This window comes from Microtus ochrogaster, unplaced genomic scaffold (assembly GCF_000317375.1).
Source record: "Microtus ochrogaster isolate Prairie Vole_2 unplaced genomic scaffold, MicOch1.0 UNK14, whole genome shotgun sequence".
Classification (NCBI taxonomy): Eukaryota; Metazoa; Chordata; class Mammalia; order Rodentia; family Cricetidae; genus Microtus; species Microtus ochrogaster.
Genome location: NW_004949112.1, coordinates 1,446,097 through 1,446,680, shown reverse-complemented (window position 1 = coordinate 1,446,680; position 584 = coordinate 1,446,097).

Here is a 584-nt window from a genome sequence, read left to right as displayed (position 1 = left end):
TCAATATAGTGCTTGAAGTTCTAGCAATAGCAATAAGACAACATAAGGGGATCAAGGGGATTCGTATTGGAAAGGAAGAAGTTAATCTTTCGTTATTTGCAGATGATATGATAGTATACATAAGCGACCCCAAAAACTCTACCAAAGAATCTCTACAGCTGATAAACACCTTTAGTAATGTGGCAGGATACAAGATCAACTCCAAAAAATCAATGGCCTTCCCATACACTAAGGATAAGGAAACTGAGAGGGAAATCAGAGAAGCATCACCTTTCACGACAGCCACAAATAGCATAAAATATCTTGGGGGTAACTCTGACCAAGGAAGTGAAAGATCTATATGACAAGAACTTAAAGTCTTTGAAGAAAGAAATTGAAAAGGACACCAGAAAATGGAAGGATCTCCCCTGCTCTTGGATTGGGAAGATCAACATAGTAAAAAATGGCAATTCTACCAAAAGCTATCTATAGATTCAATGCAATCCCCACCAAAATCCCATCAAAATTCTTCACAGATCTAGAGAAGACAATAATCAACTTTATATGGAAAAACAAAAAACCCAGGATAGCCAAAACAATCTTAT